Genomic DNA, 16,684 nt, shown 5'->3' with positions numbered 1-16,684 from the left:
TGGTTTTTATGCGGCCTGACAGCTGGATCCCAGGGCTTTGAAAGGGAGATGAGTGCATTTGGCTTTTGAGGAATTCCCTTTCAGGTCCCTGCAGGTGATAGGTTTGGGTGCACGGTGGTTTCTGGGCTTGATTCGATTTGAAGCTGCCTTTTCATGCTTCCTTCTATCACCCAGATCAGACCTTTCTAACAGCAGACGCTTGAGAAGGGGAAGGGAGCTGTAGGGTGGGCGTGTGAGGGGCAAAGTCACACAGGAGACAGCAGAGGCCACCTTCCTGCCCCACTGGCTCTTCACCCTGGGGACAGTGAGGTCATATCTTCCTGGGGATGGATGGGGGTCCTCGGAGAAGCAGATGGTAAGACTCCTCTCTGACCAAGAGCTGGCTGTTCTTGGGCACCATTTTGGTGGTTCTGCATGGCCTTTTGGAAGTTTGTAGCAGGGGCTATGTTAGGCTCGAGAAGAAATGTTCACCAGTGATGCTTCTCCCCCATAACTAGGTGTCAGTCTTCATAAAATATCCTCCAGACCCCACCCTAGCCCCAGCCACCGGAGCAAAGCCACCGACTCACTAGTGTTCTCCTGAAAAGGTACTTTGGGAGAGTACAATATGTGACTTTCCTTAGAAAGACTCACATTTTTCTTTTTTTCTAGATGGGTTTTGGGGCGAGGCTGGCAGTGACTTGATCCCAATAAATATTACATGAGTCACAAACCCAACATTAGGAAATGTCACCTATAGACTTAAAAAAATTGAACTTATTTTTTAAGTCAATAGGCTGCATCTCAAAGGAATAAAACTAACATACACACTGAAGGCCGTTTGAGGCCTGTGAATAGATTGGGGAAGGGGACCCCATTGATTTATTGTCCTCCCTCAGCCGGGAGCTGTGCTTATGAGGAGCGGGCCCTGTGGTGTAGGTGTTATCATCCCATATCTGCTTGTGCAAACTGAGGCCCAGAGAAGTCTCAGCGACTTGTCCAAGGTCAAGAGGCTGGGAGGTGGCTGTCAATCAAAGCCAGATCTGTTCCACCCAGAACCCATAGTCCCTTGGCTGCGTTCATTTCCCTTTTGGCCAGAGCTTGCCCAGCTTACGATAGTGACATTGCTAACTTGGCGGGGGCCTTGCACCAGAAATCCTCCTTGACCCAGTGAAGTGTGGCCTCCTGGAAGCTACACCCTGTACCCCTCCATGATTTCTTACCCTAAATCTCTGCCCTGTAGACAATGAAATTCATTTTACCCAGGACATGGCCTCTTTCTCCACACTAGCCCTCTTAAAATGCCTGTGTCTTAGAAAAAGGAGGATCTCAAAGGAATAAAATTAACATACTCACTGAAGGTTATTTGAGGCCTGTGACTAGACTGAGGAAGGGGATCCATAAAGCTCCAGTCTGAGTTTTATGCAGGGAGTGTTGGAAGGGAAGATGGAAGTGAGTACTCATTACCATACAGGCCCTCCGCACTGTATCACCTCATTTAAGTTTGAAGATAACCCCTCTTATTGGGTATTATCATGATCTTCATTAGCAGAGAAGGGGTGAAGGCTTAGCAAGGCTAGGAAAACCTCCCAAGGTCATGTGCCCACAGGGGAGGCCCAGACTGGAGCCAACTCTCTGCCCCTAAAGCCATTGGCTTGCCACCGAGGCCATAGGTTTGCTTTCCTCCATAACAGGCTCACCCTGCCACATGAGGGGTTGGGGGATCTGAGGCCACTGCAGTGGACAAATGGGGACAACATTCAGAAATGGCACGGATGGCTAGAGACACATGTCCTGCCTCCAAATTGCTTCTGGTGTCATTTGGGAAGTTACGGACTGAGTCAGCTCTCTGACCCTGCAAGCAGTAACTGTGGCTAGCTGATGCCTGAGGTCGCTCCCCCAACTCTGAAGCCCTGCCTGCCATGCTGGGCGGGCCGTGCACCTGCACATTGTGTCACACTTGCTCACATCCCCAGCAAGGCCCTCCCGGCTAAGGAGCCCCAGGCTCCCTGGAGTGGGTGGCAGGTGCACAGACCATGCTTCTGGCCACTGCTCTGCAGCCTCTCTGGCTGCAAATGGCGTTTTCTGTCTTTTGTAAAGTCTTGGTGGAACAGGTGGGAGTTGCAACCAAGGCTTTTTTGTTTGCTAGAGGCAAATTTGAGAAATCACAGGGCCTGGTATCTCCAGCGAAGGATCTCAGGGAAGAAATATTTTTCCCGATCTGTGAAGATGGATAATCATTGGGTTGGTCCTTCAGTTTGGAATGCTGACCCCTTGTCCACTTTGCTTTGCATGCTTTTAATTAAAGGATAATGAACACATGTCTTACTTTCCTTATTTGGGGGAAAAAAAAAGACACCTGCCTCCCAAGTGCACTTTGACTATCAATGCACATAGAGAGATAATTTTCATCTGGAAAGGTTCAACTGATCCGTCAACAGCCATGACGGTAATGGCCACTATATGAGTTTCCCATGTTAGTTTCCCTAACACATTAGCATGAACTGGTCGCTTAAAAGAGCAGAAATGTGTTCTCTCACAATTGTGAAGTCCAGAATCCAAAATCAAGGTGCCAGGCTCCCTGTAAAAGCTCGAGGGGAGGATCCTTTCTGCCCTGTGCAAGTTCTAATGTCTGCAGAATCATCATCATTCTTTGGCTTGGAGACGTGTTGCACCATGTCTCCTCTGTCATCACCTGGCCCTCTTGTCTGTGTCTCTCTGTGTCTTTATTTCTCATAAAGATCTTTTTTAGGGGATCCCTGGGTGGCTCAGCGGTTTGGTGCCTGCCTTTGGCCATGACCCCAGGGTCCTGGGATCGAGTCCCACGTCGGGCTCCTTGCATGGAGCCTTCTTCTCCCTCTGCCTGTGTGTCTGCCTCTCTCTCTCTCTCTCTCTCTCTCTCTGTGTGTGTGTGTGTCTCCTGAATAAATGAATAAAATCTTTAAAAATAACGATCTTTTTAAAAAATTAATCAGTTTAAAGAAAAATGAAAAGCCTCCAACCAAAGGAATAAAAACCCACAAACCAAAAGCTATTTGAAGCTTTCTGTTCTTCCCACGTGCATGCCATATAAAAAGTACAAGAGCTGCTCTGGCTGAATCATAGTGAACTTTCCCTGACACAGTCCCCACATTCAGAGACCCTCCTCATTTTTCTGAGACTCCTGGGAGCACAATTTGGAAACCATCGGTACAACTTTTGTGTTGTGTGAGAGAAGGCACCAGGCCAGCAGATGTGTTCCTTGTGACATGCTTATGCCTAAACATTTTCTTTTATTACAAATTCTCAGGTTCAAATTCACAGTGAATAGAGCACTTCTACCCATGTCTACAAATATCATTTTAGCTTTCATCTTTCGAGATTAAATATTTATTTTTGAACGGTTCTATAGATGCTGAATAATCAAGCACCTCTTCCAAAATCAATTAGTCAGAGAACACAAGAAAGGTGACCTCAGTGAGAAAGAAGGGAAGTAGAAATGAAACGTGTTTTTTAGAAAAGCGGTTTCCCTCGTTAAACCTTTGAGCCACTGTGACTTTTTCTCCACCTTCTTCTTTGTGCGCTTTACTCTGCTCTTTCTTTGTTTCTAGCTCCTGACCTATGAAGTTGGAATTCTTCTTGAGCATCAGGGTTACCATGTTACTCAAACTGACTTCTTTTGTTTTAAGAGGCTTGCATAACCAAACACAGTTGCTGTTCATTGTGATATCTCCCAGGTCCAAAGCAAATATAACTTTAGATTTACCCCAAATGCCTATTCTATATTCTACTCTGTTCAGGGCAGTAAATGTTGCAGAATTTGGATGCATTTTTCCAGAGTCTTTCTGGACATCAATATGTTGGACAGATGGTTCTTTGTTAAGAATAGTCCTACTGTTTTACTTGTTAAAGTTCATTTTGATAGATTTAATAATACTACAACTTTCAAAAAGTTGGTCGTAGGTCTTATAACGCATATATCTCTGTGCATACATATATCTATGCATACCTATATCTGAAAACCCACAGGACTGTAGATGTTAGCCCCAAGTATGTTTCTTCTTAACTATGTCTTGATTTTCTTTATTATTTCTGGCTCCCTGTATTCTTTTTTCAATACTTTTCAAAATTCATATATGTGGCGTGCCTCAGACTTAAGACCCTATCAGAAAGGAAAATCCATCCCTATAAATTACATAAACCCACTGCCTAATAATGATAAGTACTCATTTCAAAAATTTTTAGCGAGTGTGTTTAAAAGTTCAGCTCTGGAAAATACCTCTATTCATTTAGTTAGCAAGAAAGCAACCTTTAATTTATGAAGAAAGTGGACCAAAAGAATGGCAAAAACAATGGTTTGTGAAGAGATTGTTAAGATTCCTCTCTTAAAATCCTTGCATTTGAGCTTTCCTGTTTATTCTTGTGTATTTAGAACATTTATTATCTGATGCTTACTTTACATGCCTTATACTATTTATAAGTTCACCCTCCACCTGGGATGTTGAAAGCATGGAGTAGATGCTGAAATGGACTTCGCTGCAGAAACTTCCGAATTTGTTAGACTATAGTAATGTGAATTGATTTTCTCTTAGCGAAGGTTTGTATGTGTTTTTCCTGTAATGTATAGAAGACATAGATAAACAAAAATAAAACATAACGGTGGCCTGTAAAAATAATGACACTTGTTAATATTTCGATGTATAGAAAGGCCTCTCCCTGCCAAGATGATATTGACATGCAACTGCATTTTCTTCCAGAACATTCATGTTTAATTTTTAACATATATTTATGATTTCTTTTAATAGAGTATGTTCTCTCAGTGGTTCAGTGGTTCTCTCAGTATTACTTGTTGGTGGAGTTAATATGGCTGAAACCAGACAGGAGTACATCCAAGGAAGCAGAAAAGGAGCAGGACCCTTTTAGGACATTATGGCATGAAGAGGAGGAACTCCAAGGGGAGGGATAGACAAAAGGGTAGATGGTTTCTTTTTATAAGTACTTGTTTGTTATCAGTCTTTTTCTGACTAACATTTTTCAGTTTTTGTATCCTAGAAAACTGTACTTGTTGGCTCCTTTACCAAGCTTCTTACAATTTGGAAGAATGAAGGCCATATTTAATGAGAGCGGAACACACAAAGAAAATAAACCATGGTTCTAGTACTCCAGCTCAGTCCCATGTGGGACAGTGGGAAGGACAGACTTGGTAATGAAGATCGACAGGAAGCAGATTGTATCTTGTGTTAGAGTGGAATCTCTGAGTCCCAGGGGAGCAGGGGGAGAGAGAGAGAGAGAGAGAGAGAGAGAGAGAGAGAGAGAGAGAGAGAGAGATTGGTTCTATCTGGGCAATCAATGGAGGCTTCTTAGAAGAATTGCTGTTTGATCTCTACCTTCTCGAGAATCTAAATATGCCTTAATTAATGTTTAGTGAATGAATTAATGAATAGAGAGTGCTTTGTTTTTCTGTGTTTTGGTTGTTCATGGAAAGGGGAGGTGAGCAGGCTTCAGATGTAGAAGGAACAGCACATAAGCCTGACAGCTGATAATTAGTCAATATTTGTTAAGAATTCATGAATTCTAATAAGGATGTTGAGGATGGGTCATACATGAAAATAAGGCATCCTTAAATGAATAATGCAACTCAGTGTTAAAAATATTTGCGAAAAGTTATCCATACTAAAATTATAGTTAGTTACCTTGAGCCTAAAGACGGTGTCTTCTTTATCATATTTTTCCCTCAGCATGAAGAAAAAATAAATACTAATAAAGACCTTAGGTAAAGTGAGACACACCAGGAATGCTCTGGATTATGTCCACATACAGAGAATATGCCTTAATCTAAATGAAGATACCTATGCCATGTCTCCATTTTTCAAAAACTTCCAAATTGATTTTTATAAATTTACCTATTACAATAATGTTTCTCATCCTGTGAAAAGCATATACACAGGAAAGAAAACAGAGTTCTTGCTTCAGCTTGGCCACTAATTCTAGGTGATTTTAGTTATATTCCATCTTGCTGTGATTCTATTTATTTAATTTGCAAATGGTGATAGGATTGCAAACTTGTCATTAAGCAATGAAGTCTTGTTCTCACATAAAATCTCAGTATTTCTTTTTTTTTAATAAATTAATTTTTATTGGTGTTCAATTTACCAACATACAGAATAACACCCAGTGCTCATCCCGTCAAGTGTCCCCCTCTGTGCCCGTCACCCATTCACCCCCACCCCCCGCCCTCCTCCCCTTCCACCACCCCTAGTTCATTTCCCAGAGTTAGAAGTCTTTATGTTCTGTCTCCCTTTCTGATATCTCCCACACATTTCTTCTCCCTTCCCTTATATTCCCCTTCACTATTATTCATATTCCCCAAATGAATGAGAACATACACTGTTTGGAACTGGAGGGTATTATGCTGAGTGAAGTAAGTCAATCGGAGAAGGACAAAATCTCAGTATTTCTAACAGACAATCTCTAGCTGATGCTCTGGTTGAGCCTTGTGAACATCTAGAGATCCAGAGTCCACTCTGCTCAGCCACTGCCCCCTACCCTCACCCCACCCCCACCTGTTCTTCCCCTGGGGGCTCCTGGTGTGTGGGGCTCCCCAAATAGCCTCTAGACTACAATCATGAGGTTCCTCCCTAGCACTAAATCCTGATCTATAAGTCTGTGTCTGGATTTCTTTTTATCCCATACAGGGCAAGTGTTTATCTTCCGTATATGAGTTAATTTACCTTAATGCTATCTTTACCCTCCACCCCCTTTGCCTGTGTAAGAAAGATGGAACCCAGAGAAACAGATCTCAATCTTTATTGTGTAGAACCACTTGAATAGTTCATTGGAATGCAAGGTGCTATCCTGTTTCTCCCTCTGTATGCCCTGCTTCCCAGTCTTACTGAGCAAGTCTGGCTGAGAGGCCATAGATCTGATTTGAAAACAACATCCCTGGTGATTTTAATAGCAGGTGGTCCAGAGATTACTTAGGAGAAAAAAAAAAAACAGAAAAATAAAAAAAAATAAGATCCATCACTGGGGGTTCATAGGATGGCAAAGAGAGGAAGCAAAGTTATCAAAATGAATTTTCATTTCATACTTAGGGATTGTTCCCTTTTAGGTTTGACCCAAAATCTACTTGTCACCACAAGGGAGAAATCAGAATCTTTTATTAAGGTGGAATTTTTTTCCCAAGAATGATTTAAAACGTGAGTATTTTAGTCTGGAGCTGTGATAATAAGTATCGTGCATGAGGAGCTTGCATATTGTGTCGTAGGCACCAGCTCCCATTCCCATACTACAGCACTGGATGGATGCAAGGGGTCCGATGGCATTTATACTCCTCTCTTCCATCATTCCTTGTGATTTGCTTTGCGTTCAGTAAGGATTCCATTGTCCCTCTGGGCTAGAAAAGGAGGGACACTAAAATGCTGCTCGCTATCAAAACTGTGGCTTCTCTGTGCAGAAAGCAGAGGGTTCTCGGGTAAGTGACCTGAGGGTGGAGGGGTTACCTTCATTATTTAATGGGCAGGCAGACTTTTCTTTACCCAGTGGAGTAGCCCCTGATCTGCTCCAATGTTAGCTCAGCCCCGCATCTGTCCCTGGAGCCATTCCCTGCCTCATCAGCTCGTTCACCTAGTAGTCAGCATTGACTCAACACTCTCTCTGAGGCCCAAAGTTGAATACCCCTGAGCTCCTCTCCAAGGACCTCTAAAGCCCTACAGAAGAAAGACGGGTACTTTATATCATGCAAAAGTGCTTGGGAAGTGCATCAGTTTGCTAAGGCAGCTGTGACAAAGTCCCACACACTGATGGCTTACACAACAAATGTCTTGTGTCACGGTTCTGGAGACCAGAAGTCCAAGATCAAGGTGCGGGAGGGCTGATTCCTCCTGAGGGCGGAGAGGGAGCATCCACTCCCCTGGCTTCTGGTGTATTCTTTAGTGTTCCTTGGCTTGTAGCCACACCACCCCATCTCTGCCAGCATCCTCACAGGAGGTAGGGTCCACCCTAATCCAGAGGATATCGTGTCTGATGATATTTTTGGCGATCCTATCAGCACTCCTATTTCCAAATCATGGTCTGAAGTACTAGAGATTAGAAATAGCATGTTTGCTCAACATGATTTGGTCATTAGGGGTTTGAAAAGGGGAAGTGGATGGTGAGAGAAGGAGGGGAGAAGAGAGAGGGGGACTGACTTATGAATGGGTGATTATTGCCTCTGTCCTTGCAAACATTTCCAGAAATGGGCAGTACTTTCAAAAAAAAAAATACTATGAGAAAACCAAAATTGTTCTTTTCCTTGGGGCAGATCTAATGTTACAAGCAGAAATTAATGAAGAGAAAGATTAAACTGTAGTCCCCAAATTCACATGTTGAGAATGATTCCCTCCCCCTCCTCCTTCTCCTAGGTATCTCCTCCAGCAGAACTGATGGATGGTGGATGGAATGATTTTATGAAAATAAAAGCTAGGGCATACTCTCTGCTCACACCCTCTGATGACGTTCTGTTTCATGAGAGAAGTCAAAGTTCTAGAAAGTTCTTCCTCAGCTCTGTCCCTCACCTCTGACTCCCCATAACCCTAACACTGTGTGACTCCACACCTTCTTCTCCCTTCCTGCCTCCCCACCCAGCAGGTGGACTGTTCTGTCCACTGGTCGGTTGGCTGCTCTGGCCCTAGTATATGGGGCAGTGCCTGCCCTGGGTGAGCACTTTCTCAAAAGTAGCTGCTGTGTCAGTGAGTGGACCTAGGACTTGGAAGCTAGAGGGACACAGGTCAACACCAGGTGGACCATGACCACCCTTTGTGAGATGGGTTGCACAGAGAGGATTTTACCCAGGTCATCCTACCTTGCAGAGCATATTTCTCTCACCTGTGTGATGGGCATACTGATTTCTCTGGGCTTCGGTTTCTCCATCTGAAAAATGGAGACACCAGGTGTACCAGCCCCTTGGGTCATCAAGAGGGTTCAGTAGCAGAAATTGTGAAGTTCTAAGTCACTGCTTGTGTTAGGTGAAAACAGCCAACTTCATAAATTTTCACATCTTTATTCCCTTTCTGTTTCTTCTGAAGTTTTCTCTGATGAACATGAATTGCTTTTATGATCAGAATTCTAAAAAGCTGCATTAAAAAAAACCAAAGGCAATGCAATGATCATATAATGTCTGGTTTAAACGTTGGTGCCTAAGAGCATTGTTCTAAGTTCAGGCTTGCACCAGGGGACTTTGTTGCCAAAGACAACTATGGAGACGCCAGAGCTCCTAAGTCCCCTATGGCTCTCCCCGCTACCCCACCCCAGATAACAATATGCTTTATGGCAACAGATGACACTGCCTGCACAGAGGTCCCTCTTATCATTATATTTTCCAATGTGAAAGATCTAAATAGCATGTATTATCCTCTTGATCCTCAAAGCAATCCCATTGGGAAAATAAACCTTCTTTTTAATAACATGGAATTGGAGGCTCAGATTTTTGCCCCAAATCATATCACTAGAAGGTGGCCGAAATAAATACCAAGTGGTCCAACTTCAATTATTGTTCTCTTGCTCAAAGCTGCCTCCTTTCTGGCCATAATTCCTCTTTCTGATAAATCTCTTTAAAACCATGTCCAAATAATTTTTTAAAAAGTCTCCCCAGTCAGAATAGTATGAGGGAGTTAGGATGTTTGGAAGACAATTTCGATGTCTTTTATAAAATCTTATGACCTTTTTGAACTTTGACATCAGGAAGAGTTTTAGGAATTAGTGTAAGGTCCATTAAAATTTCAGTTATATTCTCAAAAAAAATCCAATTTTAATTCTTTTTCCGTTGCCACACAAACAAATGGGTTGTGTCCAGGTCTGCCAAAGTGGGATTCTGTTCCAAATAAACCTGCGAAGGATATGTGAAGCAGATGAGCATTTGTGCTTTGCCCTAATCGAGGTGTCCTATCCAACACCCATGTGATCCACTAACTTATCCAGCTCACACCCACAGGCTCCAGGTGCATTACATATTTATCTGCCAGTCATTCCTATTAGACTTCAAACTTCTCAAGAACAGAAACCGGCTCTTAAAAATCCACATACTCAGTGTCAAGTACATAGTATATGTTCAATTAATGTGTGTTAAGAATTGAGACAAATATAGTTTTTAAAAATATATTCTCCTATCTAAAGTCATTGAATTTCCATGGAATTTATGATGGTAATAATTTATTTTTTGGCCCTATCGCATATCATAAATATCATGTCCTAATTAGCAAATGCAGAGGAAGGTTATAAGGGAAGCTAACGCTGATGGAGATGGAACTAGGATTGGCAGGTGTTTGCTGGAAACAAATCATGAGCTATTACAGCTGATCCTCTCCCTAACTCTGGTTCTGGTTTTGCCTGATGATGGATGAGGACAGGAGTCTAGGGGACATTATTTGCCCACGTTCCTACATGTTAAAATAAGAGTAAACATTTCTTTTTAGTGTTTACAGGAGGCACACTTCTAAACCTTCTGACCTGTGTTATCTCATGTAATTCTCTCCCAAACCTTTAGGATAGGAGTATCATTGCATTCACCTTACAAATAAGGCCAATTTAGGCACAGAGGATATAAGTACAGATGCAAATTAGACTAGAATAAATGGTGGATCATGAACAAACTCCAGTGTCATGGTATCAAAGGTCACACTCTTAACCCTGACCACATCTTAGGGAACCAGGTCTAACCCAGGCATGTCTGTCATAGAAGTCCATCTGCTTCCCCCAAACTAGAATATTCTATTTTTCTTGACCTATATTAGATGACTCCACATAAGTTCAGAGACTTGATTATAATGCTATTATGGCTGTAGAGGTAACACTGGCAGAGATCATTGTGGCCACCCATTATTTGATACCATTCTATACATTATTTCCAAATCAGAGGGTAATAAAAAATAGCTAAAATAATACAGAAAATTATATGGGCTAAATATCCTATAGAAAAAATATTGAGTAAAATGATGAATAAATTAAAAAACACCACTCCTAAATAATTGTTTTGGATAATATTGTTTATTAACTACTCTTCAAATGAAAATAATGTTGGTCAAGAAATATGTCTGTGAAAGCAAGCTTTTGGCACTGAATTCCATTGGCCTGCAAGTGAGAGGGCAAAGCAGGTCCATGCCTGCGGAGTTCAGGTTGGCATCTGCAAGCAGGGCCTATGCGCTCGATGCAGGTGAATACTGTCAAGATGCCAGAGGCCCCTTCGGCTACAGTTGAGATGCATGTGTTTTCTCGTTGATCTTCCTCTTTTTCCTTTTTCTTATAAACGAGAGAAAGTAAAACCTTGACTTTCTTCTGAACTGTCACAAATGACATTTACTTTTTTCCCTGCGGAAACCACTCAAAATAATTAATATCCAAGAATATAATCTTTATACAACTACTTTGCTTCTAGAGAAATCCGAAGGTTAGAAAATGTCAAAAAGAATCTGGATTGATTTTGCCACCTGGGGTGAAATTTTCTATTCTCGTTACCAAAGTCAGTTTTCATAAAAAAAATTCATATACAATAACTTGGGAATATCTTAATTTTGATGGATTAAAAAAGCATATTGTTGCCTATTTACATTTTTTCTTTTAATATAGAGCATTGGTGATAAGAGTTTATCAGCTATTTTATAAGCTTCTGATCTTCTATAGGAATAAAGTCAAAACAAATCACTCAAGTAAATTTTAAAATAATGACTCAATGCTTTGAATCATGGATGTGTAGACGGGTATATGGGTAGATGGATAGGTGGGTGGTGGGTGAATGGATGTAGATGGGTGAGTGGGTGGTTGGATGGGTGGATGAATGGAAGGTTGGGAGGGTACGTGGATGAGTGAAATGAATAGATAGGTGGATTCGTTTATTTGAATAATGCTTATACATTGGTTAAACGTTGTGCTTCTTTCTCTAGTTAGGAAAGTGGAGAAAGAGAGCAATTTTTAGATAGGTTTGGGATGTTTAAAATGTCATATGCCTGTATATTTATAGCTCACTACAAAGAAATGATTTTCACGTGCATTTACACATGCATAGATATAATCACACTTGCAGGCAGGAGGTAAGGGCAGTTTTGATCATTCATAAGCTTCGGTAATTAAATAGTATTGTGTTCAAAGTATCCTGAAACAATCTAGGGATCCTTAAAATCATTTTTTTATTTTTTACTCAGCTTCCCTGCCCTTGCCGACCAGTTACAAGTGGGATATTTTTCTGTCCTACTGGTAAAGTCAGTCAAATCGACTGGTATTCTTTCTGTTAACACATACACACATCCAGGCTTAGGTCCAACCATCATCACATCATTAACTCAGGCTTTCTCAGTGCTCCCTAGGGCACTGTGAAATGTCCTTTTGCCCTTGGACTTTGCCTTCTGTTCCTGTCTTCTTGACTCACTCCACAACATCTTTTAGATGTTTCCAAACACTCTGTGTACACATCTGCCTCAGTGTCCTTCTATTTGTAAGTGTTTCTGCCAGGGATGCTCTCTCCCCAGATGACCACTGTTTCTATCTATCTATCTATCTATCTATCTATCTATCTATCTATCTATCTCTCTCTCTATCTATCTATCATCTATCTATCTCTATCTCTATCTCTGTCTCTCTCCCTCCCTCCCTCCCTCCCTTTGAGTCTGTGCCCTGGGTCACCTTATGGCCCTGACCATCTCATATCACTGCACACCCACCACCCTCAATCCTCAGTCTCCCTTCCCTGATTCTTTTTTGGTCCAGAGCCTCCTTGGCCCCTCCATGTAACCCATCTGACCACTGTATTTACAATCATGGGTGAATAGGACATTTCTTCTCACTTCTGTTTCTCTTTCTCTCTACCAGGCATTCATGCTGCCCCACACAGTCCTTTATATTGTTTAGTGCCTGTGTCCCTCTCATCCAGGGCATGCATGTCACCTGCCCATTCAGTGACATATCCCCAGTCCCTGGAATACAGCCTCATAACAGTTGATGGGATTTGGGAGTGGGGGTGAGGTACGATTAACCATTAGCTTTACTAGAACCTGAAGCTGTCTTATCTGAGATTTATTAGTATTTCAGCTTCATTGTTCATTCTCCATGTTGCCCACCAATGTGAATTCTGAAGGAATTTCTTTATGTATTTACAACGACCTCTTTTAAATAACAATGTTGATTTGGAGCCACTTGATTTATATGACCTTAAAAAAAAAGGCAGTAATGACAGTATAAAATAATTTACTAAAACATAAAGTAAAAACTCTTGAGTATTTGGGAATGTTCACCTTGAATTATATTACAGATTTTTCAGTTGCTAGGCTTTGGCGTCCAGGGTGGTCAGACCCCAGCTCTGCCTCCTGGTGGCCCATTGTCCTGGACTCCACATTTGTCCTTCTCCAGCCCAGTGGCCCACCTTCAAGTGACACCCACATCAGTCACTGGTGCAGAGGACCAAAAGTAGGGTGTTGAAGTGCATTTCCTTGTTGTTGGTTCATCAGTTTCATTGAATTTCTGTCTGAAATGAAGGCAGGGAAGGGGCAGGACCAGCATTGTCTACCATGTGGCTTGGGTTCTGATGGCCAGAGCCCTGTTCCCTCCACCTCTGGTGGAGGAGGCTCAGGGATCAGGGTGGACAACTCTATTTGCTTCTGTGGCCTCCCTGGAATTTTGGGTTGGAATTCCCTGGAGGAATCCACCTTGTCCTTTGCTTGCCCCGGGCTTACTGAGCAGCCCCCCTGTGAGCCAGAAATTGCCAGGCATGGGGCCCAAGGGTAGGAGACACCAACATTGCCCTTCTCCTCCGTCTGTGGTGCAGGGGGTGACACCCACAAGGCTCCAGTGAGACAGATGTGCTGGTGCCAGGAGAAGAAATGGTCAGGACTCATGAGCATGTCACCTGTAGGAAAAGGCAAGCACACAGGGGAAGATTTGAAGCGAGACAAATGTGGTGGCAGAGGCAATGTGTCAGACAGAGGGGACCTGGAGGAGAGAGAGTGTGTGGTGTGCTGGAGGTGGGGAAAGGCCTGGGCAAGGGGACTGATCAGGTGCAGGAGGTGAGGCTGCAGATGCAAGCAGGCACTTACCCTGTGATGATGTCCTGTGAACCATGGTAATGGTCCTGTTAGTGTTGAGAAGACACAGAGACTTCATTGCCGAGGAGGTGCAATCGCCTTTGCAATATAAATGTTCACTCTGCCTGCAGTATAGCAGGTGGTTGGGGAAAGGGGCTGACCTGCTCCAGATGTGGGGCATGCTTGGGTCATAATCCAGGTGAGAGTTAGGGAGAGCTTGACTCAGAGGATAGGACTCTGGCCGAGCTGAGGGATGACGTGGCATGGAGTGGAATGGACTTGGTGACATGGTGGATAATGACAGGGAGAAAAAAAGAGGGCAAGTGAAGTGACCTCCTTACTTAGGTACAGGGTGAGTGGTGGAAAGTTTGACTCACATGGAGGGAACCAGGTGAAGTGTGGGCTTTGGGTGGAGACAGAGGAGTTTGGTTATCGGAGGGTTTGATTTTGAAGTTTCTCCAGGATTCCTCCATAGAGAGGAGACTGTATATGAGAAAGCATATCTTCTTTAGGAAAATAGTCTATTTGCTGTTATAAATCAGGAACTTGAGTCCTTTCATAGGGTGGTTGTGAGATAATTCAGAAATTTCCTAATGTGACATAAAATGGGGCAGAGGATTTACTTTCAGTGCAAAAGAACTACCACCTGAAATCAAAGCTCCTAACGAATAAATCGTAGACAACTGGTCAACTAAAGTGATGGGAATTTTTTCTCTTCTTGATGATATGAAAGTATGTTCTGGCCCACACTCTATTTTTCCAACAAGGCTAAGATGGAGAAAACAGCTGGTCAAGTCTGTATGTGTCTCTGAAGAGCAGAAGAGGAGGATCAAGCCCAGCATAAGCTATTTGGGGGGGAAAAAAACTTATTGGGAGAACTGATGGTGCTTTTTTTCTTAGAACTGAATTTGTATCTCACAATTTCCACGTTCTAGTGCATTTTGTTTGATCCAGCCTCTTTCAAGGGCAGTGTGGAGCTGAGAAGTGGACCTGGGACAATTGTGAAAGGTTTCGTGTGTGTTATTTCATCTTTGCAGTAAGGTACCCCTTGGAAATAGTACCCTCAGAGTTAAGACAGTACATCCCCAATACATAAATTGTCTCTTCAAAGTATTTCTGGAGGCAGTGGGAAATAAAAAAGATATCAAACCTGTTTCCATAAACTTTATTGTCTCCCATAACTGTGCTTTCTAGGTAAATAAAGATTCTTAGTTTTTTTTTTCTGCATTAAGAAAGAGGAGAGATGGCCAAAGGGAGAGCTGCCCAAGGGTTCTTCTAATCCTGATATTTTATAGTGAAAAAAAATTCCTCTAAGAAGTAAGGTAGATTTCCAAGGCGGTTATGAACATTATTCCAAACCCAAAGACATATCTGCAACATTCTTAAAGCTCTTTTATACCTAAATGGCTAAGAAGCTTAGGAATTTACGTCGAATGTTTCTCATCCCACCAGATTAGGGTCGGATAGGAGCTGATGTGAGAGAGATGACTGTAAGATATCCACTGACAGACAGAAATGACCACCAGTCTCTGAGGATCAGGATGTGGACCTTTGATTGGCTAGATACTTAGTATTAAGGAGATCTATGTGGCTTTGAAAGGCTTTGAAAGGATCCAAGACTTTTAAGATAAGGTTACTCCTAATCAACACAAGCAAATATTAGAGCTTGGAGTGAAATCTCTGCAAACATATTCCTATTCAAGAGAAAAAAACTATTTTAACAGTCACCAAGAAACCCCACCGTGTTCTGTGATAGAAACATGCAAAACTCATGATAGATGTATGTCAGTGCCTTTTAGCACTGAAGGGTGTGATGAATGCTTTCTGGTGACTCACTCAAGAACCTTCCCGAAGGTAAGTGCCATGGCAAGCTTTGAGAAAGAGAAGAGGCCAAAAATGGAAAGCCTTGACATTGCTAAGGACAAACTATGTCTTTAATCACACCCATGACGATTCTCTGACTACTACTCACCCTCTATCTTCGGGGATTCTGAAATCAAAGACATTGCTTTACAAGGTGATTTATTGACACCAACTCAGCAAAGACAAAAAACACAATCAGTGTCCCTCAGCAGGGGAGGAGAGACATAAGAGGGTATTTCTCAAGCCTGTGGCCTTAAGAAACCGAGCATTTAATGAGAAAGATGAGGCACAGTCACACACAATTTATCAGTAATGTGAGACAGTGGTGCCGACAATGTCCGAACACGAAGATTATAAAACAATTCTTTCTTTTAGTTCAAGGAAGAACATTATCCAGTATATATTGGGAAGGGATATTTTAAATCAGGGCTGTCCTAGAAAATCCAGAGCAAATGCTGATGCATATTCTGCTTGTAAAAAAAAAGTTTTTATTTTTTACACTTCCTAAATGTGTATAATAAAATATCAGAGGCCAGGAGTTAATATAGCAGAATGATTCCACGATGTTTTTAGACTTTATTCCTAAAATCAGTGTGATGAGTCTTGCCTTGTGTCTCTTATGTCTTATTTGAGCCCCATGCAGGAATGGAATGGAATTCTGGAATTCACCATTCACTGTGTCCCAGGACTTGTGGCTGTGGCCGTGTCCACATCATGGAGATCTCTGGGAAGTGAAATCAGTGGTAATTTATCAAGTCATCCTGAGCACTTCAAGGAATACTTCACCCCAGTGCTGAAGGATTGCTTTTTTGGCTTAG

At 42.3% G+C, this 16,684-nt stretch overlaps 1 protein-coding gene across 1 annotated transcript in view; it reads left to right on the top strand.

Moving 5' to 3' along the window:
• Window positions 1-16,684, top strand: part of DSCAM (DS cell adhesion molecule) — a 621,576-nt gene that overhangs the window by 161,983 nt on the left and 442,909 nt on the right. The gene's annotated exons all lie outside the window — the stretch shown is intronic.

Source organism: Nyctereutes procyonoides, unplaced genomic scaffold (genome assembly GCF_905146905.1).
Source record: "Nyctereutes procyonoides isolate TBG_1078 unplaced genomic scaffold, NYPRO_anot_genome, whole genome shotgun sequence".
NCBI classification, from domain to species: Eukaryota; Metazoa; Chordata; class Mammalia; order Carnivora; family Canidae; genus Nyctereutes; species Nyctereutes procyonoides.
This window is presented reverse-complemented; position numbering and strand designations above follow the sequence as displayed.